This window comes from Lithobates pipiens, unplaced genomic scaffold, assembly GCF_037356315.1.
Source record: "Lithobates pipiens isolate NorthernLeopardFrog02 unplaced genomic scaffold, aLitPip1_a1.2 Scaffold_1, whole genome shotgun sequence".
Classification (NCBI taxonomy): domain Eukaryota; kingdom Metazoa; phylum Chordata; class Amphibia; order Anura; family Ranidae; genus Lithobates; species Lithobates pipiens.
In genome coordinates, this window is record NW_027507685.1 from 142,932,309 (window position 1) to 142,950,966 (window position 18,658).

Genomic DNA, 18,658 nt, shown 5'->3' on the forward strand with positions numbered 1-18,658 from the left:
ACTTATTGTCTCTTCTATAAATTGCACCGTATAAAAATCCCCTGTTACACCCTTCCCTTCTCTCTCCCCCCCTTTTCAATTTTGAGTACTATTAGTGGATGAGGTGCCTATATATGAATGTGTCTTGGGGACAGTGTGGACCATCCATTTTCTATTGCATATTTGCGTTTCAATACGCTTTTCGTCCTCAGACCCACTTCCCTATGACACGGCAAATTTAAGTAATTATAATGCATTAATATTTATTAATTCATATATTTGTGGTGTGTTGTGTGTTTTTTTTTTTTTCTCCCCTCTCCTCTTCCTTTTCCCGGATCCATGGCGGCCTTCAGCGGTGAGGCCTGGGAGGGCCTAATGAGCAAGGCCTTGGACCTCCAGAAGAATAGCGAACCATCGGATAAAGATCTTGATTTAGCTTTACAACATCCTCAACGTCTTTTGGAACGTAAGGTTAGAATATTTTGGCACAGAAAGTTTTTTCTTAAATACATAGATCAACAAATTGTCCCTTTTGGACTCAGGATACAAATATTCCCAAATCTGAATAAGGTGGACAACCTCATTAAACAAAAATGGGAAGAAAACCTACAAACATGCTCTATGGCAATGATGACTTTATTAGCTGTTCAATATGCGCATGACATTGATTTGATAGACAATTCCATTAATAAATGGTATGAGGAATATGCTAAAGTAACTAGTACCTCAAAATTTAAACGTAGGGAATCTGAACTGTCTAAACACATTGAGAACTACACTCTTGAAATAATTTGTTTAAAACAAAGTAAATTCACACGTGATAATAACTCTTATTCCAATGGCATGGCATATAAATGGCCAACAGATGGTAAAAACAAAAATAAGTCTTTTAGAGCATCCCGCCCCTCTAATAGGAGAAATTATAATGATGATGACACTAGATCTAATATCTCGTCAACTTCCTTTCCCTCTAATCATTCAACAATCTATCGGGATTTGTCTGAAGACAGACTCCCGAAAAGGAGAAAGGGCGATTCGGAGGACGCCGCTTCGGCAGCACCTAGTCCACACTTAAGCACCCCCTTACCACCACGTACACACTCTATTTCTAAACAGGCCCTGGCTCGTCCTATAACCATGTTTCACCATCCAGCACAGCCTTCACTTCACACTACCTCCACTTCCATCAATGCTCCTCTGCTCACTACTGTTTCTAGTAACACTTCTCTATCCACTACTCTCACGCCTTCTTCCACCAATTCTGTTCCCCTTCCATCACCGCTACCCATCATCAACACCAAAGACATTATCATTTCACCTAGCGGTGCTCCCTTACCAGCTGACCTCCGAGTAGCTCCTATTTTTTTAGGAAAGGAATCCTCCCAACTACCCAAGATTTAACGTATTCCCATTCCAGAAATTCAGAACCCAATTTAGAACCTGATTTAGGCATGGAATTGTCCATTGTTAATTTATCTTCTTATGTTCTTACTAATCATGAACTTGAGGTTTTGAAATTAGGACTGACATTTTGCCCTGATTTTAGTTCGGACAAATTTTCCTTGATAAAGGACATACATTTATTCGCACGAAAATTAACATTCAGAACTATCTTCCATAAGTCTAATCAATCCATTGTATCAACTAATAGTTCTAATTCAGGTAATGAGGTAAACATTGCTGATCAACAAGCTCTCTCTAATCTTATGGATCTATGGGAGGAGGGTCAAGGACTTCCCGATGATGAGGGGGCCCTTCCTCCCATTGATCTGTCGGTGCAGTCAGTCTCCTTCCCCCCTTTAGAAACTTTTAAACCCAAATCAAAAAATTTTCCACTTCTCAATACAAATCCCAATATTTGGGCTTTTACACAACAAGTGTGCCAAGCAATCGAACAAACGCATTTTTCATCCACCAAGAAACATAACTTAACGCAGGATCAGTTGAAGGCATTACAACAACTTAAAATGAACTCAAATATAATTATCAAACCTGCTGATAAAGGCGGAAATATTGTAATAATGAACACATCACAATATCTTACCATGTGTCAAAAGATTCTGTCAAACTCAGATTGGTATCGGCCAATATCCATTTCTTTAATTTCCCATTTTGATACACAATATCGTTCAATTATTTTCAATGCATATAAATCTGGCACCATAGATAAAGGCACATGGGAATTCCTAAACATAAAAGATCCTAAAATTGCTACTTTCTATGCCCTTCCCAAGGTGCACAAATCAATAACCGATCCTCCAGGACGTCCTATTATTTCCAGTTGTGACAGCCTAACAGAAAATGCGAGTAGTCTCGTTGATAAACATCTTATTCCGCATGTTACCTCCCTTTTCTCTTATGTGAAGGATACTATCGATCTTCTGAAGATACTCGAGGAAACTTTTCTACCTACACAATCATGGCTGGTTTCCATTGATGTGGAGTGTTTATACAATGCCATACCACACCATAAAGGCCTACAAGTCATACGCTCTTATTTGCAAGAGAGAGGCTCTGACTTTTATGTCTATAATGAATTCGTAATGCAATTATTAGACTTTATTTTGAGACACAACGTGTTTCAGTTTAATCAATCCCACTACCTCCAGGTGCAGGGGGTTGCGATGGGGACAAAATGTGCCCCATCGTATGCCAACCTGTACCTGGGGGGGTGGGAAAAAGAAGTCTTTACACGTGAAGACCTTGCCCCATTTCTAGATAATATCACAGCTTGGTACAGGTATATTGATGATATTTTATTTTTTTGGTCAGGGTCAGAATCCGATTTGCTGTGATTTTTTAATTTACTGTCAGTGAATTCATTCAATTTGAAATTTACGTTAAATTATAGCCAAGAGTCCATAGAGTTTTTGGACTTGACAGTCAAAATTGATACCACTGGACGTTTGCATTCTGTTTTATACAGAAAGCCCACTGCCGGCAATACGGTTCTCCATGCGACAAGATTTCATCCTAAACCCCTCCTTAAAAGTATTCCCTATAGCCAGTACTTAAGAGCCAAACGGAATTGCAGTACTATTCATGATTTTAAGATTGCAGCTAATGATCTATACAGACGGCTTAGAGCACGGGGATACAGCCATGCATCTTTAAAAAGGTCCTACAATAGAGTAAAAAGTAGAGACAGGACCTCTCTTTTTTTTTCTAATAAACCTAAAAATACAGATGATAAAGTACGTATTGTTACAAAATATTCTAATCAACATCATTTATTTCGAGCTATAATTCAGCAATTCTGGCCGCTTTTAAAAGCTGATCCCATAGTTAACCATTACATAAATGATTTACCATCAATCACATACATGAGACCTCGATCGCTTAAGGACTGTCTAGTTAAAAGCCATTTTCAGGACAGCTCAGGGGGAACAATATCTAAACAACCAGGTACTTATTCATATGGTCAATGTGACATGTGTCCCTATATCAATAATTCCCGAAAAATCAAACTGCCAAATGGCAGCTGGTTTGTCCCAAAATTTCATGTAACATGCTCCACTCCAGGCATTGTATATTTAGCCCAATGCCGCTGTGGTGGCTTTTATGTCGGTAAGACAAAAAGATTATTTTCTATCCGCATTAAAGATCATATAAAACCAATTCTTAACAAAAAAATCATTACGGCTATAAGCAGGCACATTGGTGTTTATCACGCATTTGACCCTAATTGGATCTGTTTTACAGCCCTGGCCCATATACCTCTAAATTCACGAGGGGGCTCAGTGGATACGTTTCTTCTACAAACAGAAGCCAAGTGGATTTTCACTTTGAAAGCCACACAATATCCGGGCTTTAATGAAAATATAAGCTATAGATCCTTTCTATAATTGAGGTTCTGTCTGCTCTGCGGGTTCCCTGGTCTCTGCTGGGGACCCCTATGGATCTAGGCTCTTGGAAGAAATAGAGAAACCTTACCCCTTTTTTTTTTTTTTTTAATTTATTTCATTTTCAATTATAATTTTTTCATTTGCAATTAAATGTTTTTGTTATAAGATATTGTTTTTTCTTATTAATATGGTTTCAACATGTTTAATTAGTTATGTCTCCTTTTTCTTCTTTTTTTGCTGTCTCATATTGCTTGGTCTAGTGATGGGATCCGTAGCTTGCACATTTAGGGATCTCTGTGGCTCTCTATGACTCCCATACACATAAGGGTGTTTTGCTCATTTTCCCTGCATCGCAATCCTCAGCCGTGTTGTCTTGTGGTGTGGGATCGGGTCATTTATCCCCCCCTGCTGCTCATTTTGTGAGGGCATACGGACACCCAAGGCGCTCCTGGGTTAGTTTATCCCCGGGGCGCCAGTTTATTTGGGGGTTGTTTTACGTATGCATCCCCTTATGGGGTATGAGCCCTCTACATCGTCCTCCAGCCTGCATCTGCTTTGGCTTTTTTCCTCTGCCCCTTCAGGGGGGTTTGTCCGGCGCAGCCCCAACTCCACATTCAACCATCTCTTCTGACAACGAGTGTCAGTACTGTGGAATTATGGGGATTGTAGTCTGGACGTCGGTACGATGGGCTTTGCGCATGCGCATTGCCTTCTCCCATCGGTTGTCTGCATCGAGCCGGTGACGTCAGATGCCGGCTCGATGGATGGAGGGTATATAAGCGGCGCTGTCCATGGACATTTGAGCCACAGAAATAACATGGGCACTGCGGGTACGCTGTACCTCTATGTTTAGGTAAAATTTGTTCATTACTTGCTTACAACTTTGCAGCGGCTCATTTCCTGTCTCCAGTCCTATACCCTTATTTACTGTATTTTTGTTTGTCTCCAGGTTTAGCTAATATTGAGAGGCAGCTCAGCGCTGCACTCAATAGCTGACAAAAAAACAGTGTAACAATTTGGCTAACTAGCCCAAGGTGATCTGCTGCATAGCACTTGTATCAATTTCATTATACCGGACAACAACGTTAATCCCTTATTAGCCTCGCAGGTAAAACAACAACAAAATTAATTATTCATTCACTCTGGTGTGTTTTAGCTTGATTTTAAACCTTTATTCTAGGCTACAATTTTGATTTAAATGTTTTATTTTATTTTGGATAATTAATTTCTTTATTTACAAATAAATAATAAATAATAATTAAATCAATTAATTAAATTTTTTTTTTTTTTTTGTTATGGAGGCCTTCTGCCCCAATTCCCTCATTGTATTGAGGTGATCCTTTTAATGATTATCCAAACATTATAGAACATTATTTATTACACCTCTTCTTTTTGAACCCCAAATTTATTATTTTTCATCATTTTTTGCCGTTGTAGCGCTCGCTTACCTCCATCTGTGTCCTCCATTGAGCTGGGGTGGTCTTTATTTGACCCTATTCCTGTGGTTTTCACAACTTATTCCATCTTAAACCGGCTCATGGGCTGCGCTGTTTAGACCAATCATTTGGGTAAGCATTGCCCCTTCAGACCAAGCATATTGAGATAATTATGTTGTATAAATGTTATATTGTATCTGTTTATGCATTATATGATGCATTAATATGTAAATAATTTTTTCCTCTTTTTGTGTTATTGTTAGTTGCACATTCCCCTGAGGAAGCACATTGCGAAACATGTTGGGATGAAGTGCGATCATTTTATTATCAGACATTTTCGGGATCCCTTAAATTCCATGGCTATGTACATTCTATGTATTTGTTTATAATGTTTATACAAACAATTTTAATATATTGAAATAAAACTTCATGAATTTTTATAACTTATTGTCTCTTCTATAAATTGCACCGTATAAAAATCCCCTGTTACACCCTTCCCTTCTCTCTCCCCCCCTTTTCAAATGTATTATTATGTTTGTTTATGGATGCCCATTGTCACTGCATAGAGCCTCCCTAAGTGCTCCTCAACTCTTTCCCCTTATAGGAATCACCGTCCCTCGGGTAGGGTTTGGTGTTTTTTTTGGGATAGATTCCATATTGGGTGGGGGTTTCCCCCTTTTTTTTTTTTTTTCCCTGGGTAATTAGTTAACGTTTCCCTGGGTAACTTGGGGATCGGGGAGAAGGAACTTCTCCAATTTTAGAGAGCACAACTCTGTAATTGTTGTGCCGGGGGTGTGGGTTTTTTTTTTTTCCTCTCCTGTTTCTTTTTCCCTCTCTCTTCCGTTTTCTTTAGTTCACTTATAAATTGATATGGCAGCGATTTTTTCCTCGCCAGTGTCACTGAAATTATGTACCTACAATATTAAAGGTCTTAATAATAAATTAAAAAGAGGTCAGATTTTATATAGTCTACATAAAGCTAAGGTAGATATTATACTCTTTCAAGAGACCCACTTTCGAAGTGATAATATTCCTGTGTGCTCTCGTAAACACTATTCGCAATGGTTCCATAGTACTATGTCGAGCTCAAAATCAAGAGGGGTTTCTATTGCTTTTCACAAGCGCTTACCAGTTCAGAATTTGGAATATAGAGCCGATTTAAATGGAAGATATCTGTTTCTTAAAATCCGACTGTGGGATAAAATTTTCACAATTGCAAACTTTTATATTCCAAACTATGATCAAACTAAGACAATCGTGAGTTATCTTGGCCTTCTAGCGGATTTTGCAGAAGGTACGGTTATCGTGGGAGGAGATTTTAACCTAGTTTTGGACCCTTCACTAGATACGTCAGCTCAACGATCAAATATTTCATATTCTCGTTTGAGGGCACTCAAAAATAAACTTTTTGAACATAGGTTGATGGATCTCTGGCGGACCCTAAACCCTAAAGATCATAACTATACATACTTTTCTTTAGCACATAAAACATATAGCAGAATAGACTTTTTCTTAACTGGTCCTAAGTTACTGGAATGGAACCCTTCTATAGAAATCGGATCATTCATTTGGTCCGACCATTCACCAGTATTCTTAACAATAGCACCCCCCCAGACTCAGGGTACCAATTGGTCGTGGCGTTTGAATGACACACTTATGCAAGATCAAATCTGTCATAAAGCAATTGCGGAGGCGATTGATAATTTTATCTCCGACCATGAACAGGATGAAACTGCTTTACCCTTGAAATGGGAGGCCTTAAAGGCAGTAATACGAGGGGTGTTTATTCAACATGGTTCTCGTCTTAAAAAAGAAAAATCAAAAATTATCGAAAATACGTTATTAAAACTTCATTCTTTGGAAACTCGACATAAAGCCCACTGTTCTCCAGATATATCAGCCAATATTTTCTCTACAAGGATATCTTTATTACAGTTATTCAAATCATCTCAGAGCTCATATTGACAAAGACGAGCAGTGGGGAGATATAGATTTGAGAATAAGTGTGGGAAAATGTTGGCTGATATGTTACACCCACGTCAATCACAGACTTTTATACCAAGTATAAAAAAATCATCAGGAGAATTGACATCTGATCCACGTGAGCTTCAACAAACTTTTAGGGAATATTTCTCAGCCCTCTATAATTTGACTCCATCATCAGTATTGGAGGATGAGGGAGTTGGAGACAATATTATTGGGGAATATGTAGGGGAAAATGCTATTCCGACAATAGATAGTGTTACTGGGGAATCTTTGGATTCTCCATTTTCGCTTGAAGAACTACTAGAAGTAATTGCCAATACTCCAACAAATAAGAGTCCAGGTCCCGACGGGTTTACATCAAAATTTTATAAGACGTTCAAAGAACATTTAGCCCCGTTTATGCTTCAAGTGTTTAATTCTATCTCTTCTATGAACCAATTTCCATCACAGACTTTGGAATCTCATATCACTTTAATTCCCAAACCTGAAAAGGATTTAACACTTTGCTCTAGTTATCGACCCATATCGTTGATTGGGATAGATTTAAAGATATATGCTAAACTGATTGCACTTCATCTTCAACCACTTCTTCCAAGCTTAATACATACAGATCAGGTAGGATTCATTCAAAGTAGAGAAGCACGCGACAAGACGATAAAAAAAATTTTTGTTGATGAATTATGCACAAAGGCCTAAAATTCCAGTATGCCTTCTTTCAGTCGATGCAGAAAAGGCATTTGATCGGGTGGGATGGCCTTTCCTTAAACATTCTTTAAGGCAAATAGGACTGGGGTCAAACATATTCCATAAGATCATGGCACTATATACTAAACCGGTAGCTAGAATAAAAATTAATGGTTCATTGACAACAAGTTTTAATATACAAAATGGTACCCGTCAGGGGTGCCCGTTATCCCCTTTACTCTATGTTATAGTAATGGAATATTTAGCGACGGCTATTAGACGGAATTCTTCTATTTCTGGTATACAGATAAAACAGAGGGAAATAAAAATGGCTTTGTTTGCTGATGATCTATTACTTTATATCACTAATCCACACATTGCAATTCCCTCTGTGTTATCTGAATTCCAGCGGTTTGGGAAACTAAGTAATTTTAAAGTAAATGTATCAAAATCAGAAATCCTTAATGTGACGCTCGTACCCGAACAGGTTGCAATGTTGAGAGCTAATTTTAAGTTTAGGATTTGCTCTGCAGCTGTAAAATACTTAGGTGTTAAAATCACCCTGGATTCAAATCATTTATACTCAATGAACTATGTTCCTCTTCTGCAATGTACCCTACAAGATCTAAAAAAATATGATGTTAAGCAATACTCATGGTTTGGGAGGATTAATATATTAAAAATGGATATAATACCGCGGTTTTTGTATTTTTTTCAAACTATCCCAATTGGTGTCCCTAGATCATTTTTTTCCACTTTACAATCGGCTTTAACAAAATTTATTTGGGGACATAAAAAACCAAGACTACAAAAGAAATTATTATCATTACCAAAAACGAAAGGAGGTGCTGGAGCACCTGATCTATATTATTATTACGTCTCGGCTGTTTTGACTAGATTGGTGGACTGGTTCTATTGTTCGGAAACCAAACAATGGGTAAAAATAGAGCAAGGGTTAAATCAATTGGACTTAAAGGTGTTGCTATGGTTAGATCTGTCTGGCAGTAATTTAAATCGAGAGTTGTTAGAATCTATGCCGTCTCTCACATCTCATGTATTGAATATATGGGGCAAAACAGCTATAAAATTGGAACTTTCTTCCTATGAAGGACCTATGACACCTTTATTTGGCAACCCTTTATTTCCACCGGCACTAAATAGGACAAGTTTTCTTATATGGAATAGGGAATCCCATTATAGACTGAGTAATATTTTATGCCAGGGGACTATTCCGTCTTTACTAAATATATTCCCTACACAGCGCCCATCACTTATGCAAATGTTGGAGTTTTGGCAGTTGCGGTCATTTTGGTGTACACTTCATTCAAGTAAGTCTCTGGGTAGAGATTTAACACAACTTGAAACTATTCTGACACAAGATCAAAAACCAAATCATGTTATATCAGTACTGTATAAGATGTTTATTATTAAAAATCATCCGGAGCCCCCAGAATATATAAATAAATGGGCTAATGAGATCAACGCTCAAATTGAGGTTGGGGAATGGGAGAAGGCATTTAATTTCTCTCACTGTTTATCACCGTCGATCAAAGCACAAGAGACGAATTACAAATTGCTCTTAAGATGGTACTGGAGTCCAGTGACACTCCACCGCATATACCCAGAAAAATCAGATATATGCTGGCGGTGCCATAGAAATAAGGGCACATTGCTCCACATCTGGTGGGAATGCCCCATAATTTTTAGATTTTGGGAAAAGCTTATGCAATTATACACAACAGTCACTGGGGAGGTAATCCCAAATACACCACAAATCACCCTTCTCTCTATGTTACCAAGAACTTATAAAAATGTTAAAAAGAATCTTTTAGGATACTGGTTGACGGCGGCAAGAACTGTGATACCACGGCACTGGCGATCAACCCAGTCTCCTACGATAAATGAATGGGCTTTAGAAATGGATAATATAGAGAGAATGGAGATACTCTTAGCACAAGAATCAGATACATATGAAAGGTGCCTCCTGGTCTGGACTCCCTGGAGACAACATAGGAAATTGGTAAAAAATTAAGGAACTAGGAGGGAAAAAAGGGGAGGGAGGGATCTGTGGAGGAGAGAGAAGTGGGGGAGGGGGAGAGGTTAGATGTACATTTTCCCCCTTTCCTCCTCTCTGTTTTTTTTTTTTTTTTTTTGGGAGGGAGGGAAGAGGAAATAAAATAATAAATGTAATTATTATGTATGTAATATATATGTTTGAAAATTGTTTAATTATGTGTAATGCTTTATAATAATTGAAAATAAAAAAAATAGAATTGGAAAGAAAAAAAAAGGCCCACACCAAAGAACTTTTAGAATAACGCGCAGAGGCAGCGCCCTGCACAGGCGGAGCTCTGCGGTGTGATTCAGTCGGTGTGCTGCCCCTAAGCTGGCCCCCGGAGGGCATCCTGCCTCGTTGGACATGTGCCTCCTCCTCCTCCTCCTCCTCCTCCTCTCTCCTACCAGGCACCCACGTGGAGTCAGTGCCCTCATCATCCCCTCCCTCTTCATCGCTGTAGCAAACCTGGCAGTATGCTGCAGCTTGTGGAACATGACTGCCAGATTGCTGTCCTTGAGCATCCCCTCTCTCTGCATTCACGCTACTGCTTTCCTCTAGCTGAGTGTCATCATCAGAGCCTACAAAACACTGGGCATCCTCCTGGAGCATGTACCCAACACTGTGCTCAAAGAGTTCAGGAGACTCCTCAGGAGGACGTGGTGGGTCTAGGGAAGGAGTCACTGATGATGACATTGAGACGAGGGAAGACGATGCGTTGGCAGCTGCTTTGCTAGTACCCTGAGACTGGGTGAGAGAGGATGAGAAGGATGAAGAGGGCTTGGTCATCCACTCTACCAAGTCGTTGGCATGTTGCGACTCAACATGTCCAGCTGCCGAAAAGAAGGACAAGGGTGTCCCATGGCCACGTGCTGATGACGATGCACCGCGTCCACGACCAGCACTGTTGTCTCTAGACACAGAGCCTGCTTGCCCTCTTTTATCGGCTCGCGCCTGTCTGCCTCTCCTTGCTGGCCTTCCAGACATGGTAATGGCCTGAAGGGAGTTGGGTAAAATAGCAATTGGGTAGTGTATATTGTGCTGGAGGCACACAACACCCACTAACTCCTGCAGATGCCTTTATTATAGAACACCAGCAATAAAGGGTAGATAAAGGGGTATACTGTACTGGAGGCACACAACACCCACTAAGCCCTGCATATGGCTCTATTAGAGAACAGGAATAAAGGGTAGATACAGGTGTATATTGTGCTGGAGGCACACAACACCCACTAACTCCTGCAGATGCCTTTATTATAGAACACCAGCAATAAAGGGTAGATAAAGGGGTATACTGTACTGGAGGCACACAACACCCACTAAGCCCTGCAGATGGCTCTATTAGAGAACAGCAATAAAGGGTAGATACAGGTGTATATTGTGCTGGAGGCACACAGCACCCACTAACTCCTGCAGATGCCTTTATTATAGAACACCAGCAATAAAGGGTAAATACAGATGTATACTGTGCTGTGCTGGAGGCACACACAACTTCCAATAACTCCTGCAGATGGCAGATGGCTCAAATAGAGAAGAGCTATGTAGGTGGATATAGCGGTGTGTACTGGGTACAGAGCACGCAGACAGCACGCACAAGCTCCTAACACTGACTGCAAGCTCTATTATAAAAGATAGATATATCACTAGCTATATAGGTGAGGTGAATATAGCGGTGTATACTGCGGTCAGGGAACTCAGACAACAACCACTACAGAAGAGCAAGATCGAAAAATCGGCCGATAACGATCGGTGTATACTGTGTTGAAGATACACAGAACACCCACTAACTGCTTCAGACGCCAACACACTACACAAGGCCGCCGCGCTGGCGGCCTTATATAGTGTGGGGCGTGTACTACACAGCCTGAGCTATGATTGGCCACAGGCATCCCGCCTGTGGCCAATCATGGCTCTCCTCGCTGCTGGCGCTGTGCCAAGCATGCGGGGTCACAGTGCATGCTTGGCCAATCATGAGCCAGCAATGCACTGCGCAATCGCAGTGCATTGTGGGCCATGAGCACCACACGAATTTGGCGCAAACGGCCCATAACGTTCCGAATTCGCCGAACGGGCGAACGTATGTTCGACTCGAACACGAAGCTCATCCCTAATACTGAAGAATAAATCAGAAATTCAATCACATGATGCCATCATACAGTTTGTATTCCATAATCCTCAGTGTCAGCAATGCCAATCATCCCTCTCCCCCACCCTGATTAGCACACTACCAGCATGGAGTTTGAATGTTCTCCTTGTACTTGCATGGGTTTACTCCAGTTACTCAAATTTCCTCCTACACTCCCAAGACAAGTGAGTAGAATGATTGGCTCCTGTCTAAATAGTTTCCTGTCTAAATTGGCTCTAGTATGTGTATGTAAGTATAAGCCCTTGTACCCACGGTCGGACATTCCGACGGAAAATGTCCGATCGGACCGTGTTGTCGGATAATCCGACCGTGTGTGGGCTTCATCTGACTCTTTCCGTCGGACCAACAAAGTTTTAGAGCTGGGCTATAACATTTTCCGACAACATGATTCGATGGGACTTTGTCCAATCGTTTGTAGAGAATTCCGATCGGACAAAGTGCCACGCATGCTCAGATCAAATTTCTAGACTAAAGCTATTGGCTACTAGCCTGAACATAGTCCCGTCGTAACTAATGATCGGATTTTCCGACAACTTTGTCCGACCGTGTGTATGCAACACCAGGTTCAGACAAAATCCGTCTGAAAAAATCCAACTGATTTTGTTGTCGGAATGTCCGACCGTGTGTACAAGGGCTAAGAGATAGGAACCCGGGGTGTACCTACAGGGGTTGCACCACAACCCCATGCTCCCGGGAGCCCTGTGACCCCCTCCCCTGTACACCTCGATAGGAGGAATGGTGAGGGGGGATCTGTATATAGAGGAACCGATCTCTCCATTTTCCTCCTGCAGCCGCTGAATGCCTGAATGCCCTTTCCTGTCCCCCCTGTACTCCCTCCCCCCTCACCCCCCACAGCTTTCCCAAGGTCCACCCTCCCCTTTCCTGCCGGCTGCTGCAAGGGCTCTGTCAGAATGGAGGGGGCCAGTAAATTACACTATTCCTTTACTGGAGAGTCAGTGATCCATACCGATCACCGACGATCCATCCATAACGGAAACATAGTAAACTGTGTTTACTATGCTTCTGTTTGTGAATGAATGGGAAAGCCCTGTACAGAGCTATTCCTGTCCATTCACTCAGTGCAGCTGAGGCCGTAGAGAAGCAGATTGATGGCTGTGTCCTCAATCTCCTTTCTCTGTCTCAAAGGTGAAACATCGGAGGTATGTTTAGACCCCTGATATCTAACCAAAGCCCCCAAGGGGGCTCCTAAAAAATGAGTAAGAAATATAATTAAATTTTTTTTTTTTTAAAGTAACACAAAATAAGAAGAAAATAAAATAACAAAAATGAACCGCATGCCGACCAGCCGCCGCAGTTGTACTGTGACAGCATGGTTCGGCTGCACAAATTGGTGTTATGCTATGTCGGTAGCATAAACGGCCACTAGGGGACGGGTGCGTGCCCCTGCTCGCTCCCCGAGCCGATGCGTGTGCCTGGCGGTCTCGATCGCTGCCGGGCTCCCGCGATCGCTCTGGGCACACAGAGAACCGGCAGCCGTGTGTGTAAACACACAGTTGCCGGTTCTCTGAGCAGGGAACTGACAGATCGTCTGTCCATACAGAGTATGGACAGTGGTCTGTTAGTTTCCCTGCACAGTTCCATCCCTGCTTCAGTTAGAAACAAAATAGGATACATATTAACCCCTTCACTGCCAGTGACATTTTTACAGTAATTAATGCAATTTTAATCGCACTGATCGCTGTATTAATGCCAATGGTCCTAAAAATGTGTCAAAATTGTCCGACGTGTCCGCCATAATGTAGCAGTCATGATAAAAATCGCTGATCGCCGCCATTACTAGTAAAAAAAAATATTAATAAAAATGCCATAAAACTATCCCCTACTTTGTAGACGCTATAACTTTTGCGCAAACCAATCAATAATCGCTTATTGCGATTTTTTTTTACCAAAAATATGTAGAAGAATATGTAGCGGCCTAAACTGTGGGAAAAAAAAAAGTTTTTTTCTATATTTTTTGGGGATATTTATTATAGCAAAAAGTGTGTTTTTTTTTTTCAAAATTGTCTCTTTTTTTTTTGTTTATAGCGCAAAAAATAAAAACCGCAGAGGTGATCAAATACCACCAAAAGAAAGCTCTATTTGTAGGAAAAAAGGATGTGAATTTTGTTTGGAAGCCACATTGCATGACTGCGCAAATTGTCAGTTAAAGCGACGCAGTGCTGTATCGCAAAAAGTGGTCTGGTCTTTGGCCAGCCAAATGGTCCGGGGGTTAAGGGGTTAAAAACTAATGAGAACAGCGTCGGAACCATGAGGGTCACAGAGGTCACACTTGTAACTGGGCCCTGGTGTTCCACAAACAGGCTCGGAGGGAAGGGCCCCAGCCAGGGCACAGGGGGGCCATTCATGGTTTCTTGCACCAGGGCCGCGAAGGTTCTAGTAGCACTGAAAGAGGAAGTAAACCCTGATGAGTTTACTTCCTCTTTCACTCCCTGCAAAGGCAAAGCATAATGGACTACTATGCATCGCATAGTAGCCCATTATGTGTCACTTACCTGACACAGGAGCCAGCGAAGTCGCTGCTGTCCCCTGTAGTCCGCCGCATCCATCTTGTTGGTGGGGTCTCGCAGCTCCGCCGCTGTCATTCGGCGAAGCTGCGATGACGTCACTCCCGCGCATGCGCACGGGAGCCAACACGCGCGGCAGCTCCGTCGCTGAGAATGCCGCGCTCAGTGCGCTTGCGCGCCGCTGTCTACGGCGCATGCGCCGTAGAGAGCGGTGCCCGTTTTCGGGCAAATATCTCCTAAACCATATAGGTTTAGGAGATATTGCTTGGACCTACAGGTAAGCCTTAATCTAGGCTTACCTGTAGGTCAAAGTGGTTTGTAAGGGTTTACAACCACTTGAAGTAAGCGCCTTGAGGGAAGGGACTAAGGTACAGTATGTAAAGTGATGCGTACACGTTAGCACTATATAAAGACCTAAAACAAGTAATCTTCTTTGCTTTATAGTTAATAAGTCAAACAGTGAGCGTCAGAATGACATAGGCCCCTTTCACACTGGGGTGTTTTTCAGGTGCTACAGCGCTAAAAATAGCACCTGTATAGCGCCTGAAAAAATCTGGCCCCTTTCACTCCAGTGTCAAAGCTGGAGGGCTTTCACACTGGAGCGGTGCTCTAGCAAGACGGTGAAAAAAGTCCTGCTAGCCGAATCCTTGGATCGGTACACCGCTCCTAAACCGCTCCTACCCATTGAAATCAATGGGGCAGCGTGGCTATACTGCCGGCAAAGCGCCGCTGCAGCAGCGCTTTGCCGGCGGTTTTAACCCTTTTTCGGCCGCTAGTGGGGATTAAAACCACACCGCTAGCGGCTGCATACCGCCGCTAAAATTACGGTAAATCAGCGCTAAAAATAGCGCTGCTTTATCGCCGACGCCGCTCCTGCCCCAGTGTGAAAGGGGCTTAAATGGTTAATTGGGGGTTCTGAACGCAAAGCTACATACCTCCCAACATCACAACTTGGGGAAGTGAGATACGTGGCAAAGGAAAGGATGAAAAAAGACGTGACTACATTGCACGAATATTGGGGAATTAGTATAAACGACACACATTCCACAGGCTTTGTACCCAGAATATATTCCCTAATTACTGTGCTATGAGCAAGAGTCTCACAGACACACACAAACATAAGGGAACATTTTAATTAAAAAAAAATCTGAATAATCAGAGAGCTGACACTTTGTCTGAGCCTACCTTGAAGAAGATCTTCATTAAAAGTAGTTACAAATTATACAGCAGTGCATAGCTGTTGAGAAAAAAAAATAATTAGTCATCATTATGTAACATACAACGTAGCGTAGCATACAGAGATCAACGTTAATGTAACATTCTAAGCAATACATAGAGCTTGGTGGTCAGGACTATGCAGTGTATATCATAGTGCACAAGCGTGTCATTCCACTTCTGGTCAGTGAAAATAATACCCCGCCATCAGTGCAATGAAGAACCCCTCAGGAGGGGGAAAAAAAGTCACCCGTTGTCAGTACGGGAAAAAAAGTCCTGGTATCAGTGGTTGGGGCATTCTACATTAGCCACCACTGTAATGGGGGATTCTACAATGACCACCAATGTCATAGGAGATTTCTAAACTGACCACCAATGTAAAAAGGGAATTTACACTGACCATTAATAGAAAGGAGCTACGGTACTTCTACACTGACCACCAATATAATAGGGAATTTGGGTGGAACACCCCCTGGTTTGGTTTGAGCCACAACTCTTGAAACCAGGATTGGACCCGAACTCCAAACTCTGTTAAATTAGAAAAATCTAAAGTGCAGATTTTGAAGGCTTATATACAAGTTATTGGCTATAAAAAGGGTATGGGGGCTCGGTTACTGCCCTGGGAAAAATGTATCAATGCAAAAATATATTTTTTTTAAAGATTGTTTTTACAGGAGCAGTGATTTTACATAGTAGGTGAAGTCGAAAAAATACACAAGTCCATCAAGTCCAACCTATGTATGTGATTATTAGGGATGAGCTGGACACCCCCCGGTTCAGTTCGCACCAGAACTTTTGAACGGCCTGAAAATTTGTGTGAACTTTAGAACCCCATTGAAGTCTATGGGACTCGAACGTTCTAAATAAAAAGTGCTAATTTTAATGGCTAATATGCAAGATATTGTCCTAAAAAGGGTTTGGGGATCCGGCTCCTGCCCCACGGGACATGGGTCAATTCCAAAAATTTATTTAAAAACTGCAGTTTTTTCGGGAGCACTGATTTTAATGACGATTAAAGTGAAAAAAAAGTGAAATATTCCTTTAAATCTCATGCCTGGGGGTGCCTATAGTATGCCTGTGAAGTGGCACGTGTTTTCCGTGTTTAGAACAATTCCTGCACAAAATGACATTTAAAAAAAAAAAGTCATTTAAAACTGCTTGTGGTTTTAACGTAATATCTGGTTCCGGCAACACAGATGAAAATCATTGAGAAAAATGGCATGGGTAGCCCCCCCCCCCCCTCCCAAGAACCTCGTATCCAAATAAAATTAAAAAAAGGAAAGGCGTGGGGTCCCCAGGCCCTATATACTCAGAACAGCAGTATACAAGCGGTGCAAACAAGACAGGGACTGTGTATGTTTGTTGTGTTAAAGCGGTGTTTCAGCTGAAATTTTTTTTTTTTAAGTCAGCAGCAAAACAAGTAGCTGCTGAATTTTAATAAGGAGAATTACCTTTCCAGGGCGCCTGCGATGTCGGCCGCCGAGGCTGACATGTCCCTCAGCTCTCGGGTCCCAGTACCACCATCCTCCTTTTGGAGCTCAGCCAACCAAGCACTGCCATTAAATGATCGGCAGAAATGCACACAGTTTCCTGGCCTGCCTCAGGACATCCTGTAAACCCGGGTACCTGCCCAAGAACCGCTGCACCACCAGGTTAAGGATGTGAGCCACACAAGGCACATGGTTCAGTTGTCTCTGTCAGAGGGCGGAGAGGAGGTTGGTGCCATTGTCGCAAACCACCATTCCTGGCTTAAGCTGGCATGGCGTCAACCACCTCTCAGCCTGCTTGCCTGCGTACTTGCGTAGCCCCTTGAACGCCTACGGAGCACCGCTGGTTCTGAGGACAGAGCACTGGAAGAGGCCATGGAGGAAGAAAAAGAGGAGGGGGTGGAGGAGAGAGGTGTTTCACAACCAGTAGTAGCATTTTGGAGGCGTGGTGGCGAAACAACCTCCAACACTACTGCACTTTGTCCTGCATCCTTCCCAGCTGCCAGAAGACTGACCCAATGGGCCGTGAAAGATAGGTAACGTCCCTGTCCATGCCTGCTGGACCATGAGTCAGCGGTAATATGCACCTTACCGCCCTGTCCAGCGAGGCAAGGACATCGCCTTCCACATGCCAGTAGAGAGCCGGAATCGCCTTCCGTCAGAAAAAGTGGCGTTTGGGGACCTGCCACTGAGGAACCGCACATTGCACAAACTCACTGAAGGGGGCCGAGTTTACCAACTGAAAATGCAGCAGTTGAAGTGCTAGCAATTTAGCCAAGCTAGCATTCAACCGCTGGGCATGTGGATGGCTGGGAGTGAACTTCTTTCGACGGTCCAGCAGCTGGGGCAGGGACATTTGCCTGCTACAATCAGACGTGGATGTACTGCTAGCAGAGTGCCTGCAAGTACTTGGCTGTGACACACCTAATTCTACACCTTCATCCCTCTCAGTGCAGGTTTCAGAGAGGACTGAAGGTCTAGTGAGGTTAGAGATCCCAGCTGATGAGGAGCAAGGAGAGGTCCACTTTGTTCTTTGGTGTAGGTCTTTAAAGGGGAGGGCCACCCTGAAAAACAAAAAAATGTTAAAAATTACAAAAAATCTAAAAAAAAAAAAAATGAAAAAATTTTTTTTTTTTTTACTTACCAGAAATGCCTGTTGCTAGGCACTTTCTCCTAATCTTCCTCTTCCTCCTCCGCGGAGATCTTCTGTCTTCTGTCTTCGTCGCGGCGTCTTCTGGGTAATGAGTCGCGCTGTGTTCTGGGAACTGTGTGTTCCAGAACACAGCGCGTCCCATTCAGAAA